The 2,131-nt window shown below is 39.1% G+C and overlaps 1 protein-coding gene across 1 annotated transcript in view; it reads left to right on the top strand.

The window, feature by feature from the left end:
* Positions 1-2,131, top strand: part of LOC103596051 (complement receptor type 1-like) — a gene marked incomplete at its 5' end in the record, with an annotated part of 89,794 nt that overhangs the window by 86,673 nt on the left and 990 nt on the right. The window lies entirely within an intron of this gene.

Here is a 2,131-nt window from a genome sequence, read left to right as displayed (position 1 = left end):
AAAAAAAAAAAAAAGAGTAATATGTGCTCATTACTGAAAACAGGAAATAGAGAAAATATTAAAAATATAAAAATTACCTACGAGAATCTCCACCCAGTAGTTAGTATTCTCAACCCTCTTTGCATATTATTTTACATTTGCAGGATTATACCTTGAGATTATATTGATTGTACAATATTGAAGCCTGCTTTTTTCAGCAAATGATAACCATTTCTCCCATCATTTAAACTGTGTGTAAACACATCCCATAGTACTTGACATTTCATGTGTTGTTTTTTTGTCTATTACCTCTATTGCACTCATTCACTTGCTCATTTATTCTTCAAATGTTAATTAGCCACTTTTCCACACTAAATTATTAACTCCTTGTGAGGCCATTTAAAAAAAAAAAAATTTTCCCCAAACCTCTAAGCACAGAGTTAATCAAATGAGAAATGTTCAGTAAATACTTGAGAATGCATTTGCCAAAATTTCATTTATCCTCAACTTTTTGGAAAGACTCTTATATCAAAGTACACCCTTAAATTGTGTACATTGACGGTTGATCACCTTTTAATAGAAAGGTAGTAAGTCCTTAATTACTGTGTCTCACATTTCCTTTTTAAGATTGGAATTTTGACCACAGTGTTCCACAAAAACAAAGTTAATCATTTGTGGCAACACACAGTAGACAAGGAGTAAGTTAGAGTTTGTACCAAGTTTTAAGACCTGTGCACCCAGGCCAGGTGCTGGGGCAGAGTGGGTGATACAAGTGGACTCCAAAGACACAAGCATGTGTTGAAGAACGTGAGAATGTTTGGAGGAGATGCCGGTAATTGGTGCTATTTGGAAGTCTTGTGAGACCGAAAGAGAAAAGTGATGGGGAATCAGGTGGCAGTGTTAACTGAGGGTCAGGTGAGCTAGTGGGCCTCACTGGGTGTCACCTCTCCCTCAGGGTGACTGAGACGGAGACGCAAAGGATTACTCAAAGCCCGTTTTTCCTGAGCAGTGAGAGGCCCCAAAGGGGTTAAATCCCAAGAGATGACTTCTTTAAGAGAGAAGTAATTCCTGGGAAATGACCTCGAATTAGGGCTTTTCTTGTTTTTTTTTTATCGTCCAGGCAATTACAGCAAAGAACACAGGTGTTTAATCAGTCAGTGAAAACATAAACAAACTGGCTACATAACAATTTTCATTAAGGCAGGTGCAACTTAAAAACAGTTTAAGCAATTTACAATCAAAGGAGTCGTAAAACTAAGCTATGTGACATACAAAAGAACCAATGAGATAATCGTTATGGCAACACTTAGTTCCCTAGGACACTTAGAGAAGCAGTTGAAGGTCAAATGTGGAACCAGCCACTATTTGGCAGAGCAGCCTTGAAGCTTTCAGGACACATACTTTCCCATACTTAGGTTTAGCTGCATCAAGGGCATCTGCCCTTAGAGCAAGCACTTTTGCTGTGTTACAAGTTTCACATCCACACCAGAGACTTTTTAGTCCTGTGAAAGTTTTCTGTTTTTTCCCAAGCTTAGCATTTCTATGTGCAATACTAAAAGGAAGAACCTCAAACTACAAGGCTTTGTTTTGGCCTTGCTAAAACTACGGGCTGTGGCCCCACTGTGCTACAGACTAAACCAACGGGCTTTGGCCCTTCTAATAGCTAAGGACCATGGTCCTACTAAGATAAAGATCCTACTAAGCTACAGTCTGATCTAAGGACTGTGGTCCTTCTAAGGACTGTAGCCCTACTAGGCTAAATGTTAAGGCCCTGTGAAATACATGCACTTTATTAATGTCAGTACCCTCTACAATTGGGGGTCTGTCCATTGGTAGAAGGACGGCATTCCTGGTCTTAAGAGGCTCCAGCATAGCCAGAGAAGCATTGGGATATCTTGTACTGAATACACTACCCTAGCTCACTCTTGACTGTAATTAGAGGAGGAGGACATGTTTTCTGAAGCTGACCCTCCTCTAAGATTGCCAGTTCCTGTTTACTATCTCCTGTCACAACCATAGTTATAGAATTCACTCAAGGAAATGTTCTGTGTGTTATGAGTGACTTGTATGTTTTCTGGAATGAAGTTCTTTTTATTTAGGTGCTCAAGTTTGAGAACATTTTTTTCTTTGACAAAAGAAGAAAGGAAAAGGT

This window comes from Galeopterus variegatus, unplaced genomic scaffold (genome assembly GCF_000696425.1).
Source record: "Galeopterus variegatus unplaced genomic scaffold, G_variegatus-3.0.2 Scaffold1921, whole genome shotgun sequence".
NCBI classification, from domain to species: domain Eukaryota; kingdom Metazoa; phylum Chordata; class Mammalia; order Dermoptera; family Cynocephalidae; genus Galeopterus; species Galeopterus variegatus.
This window is presented reverse-complemented; position numbering and strand designations above follow the sequence as displayed.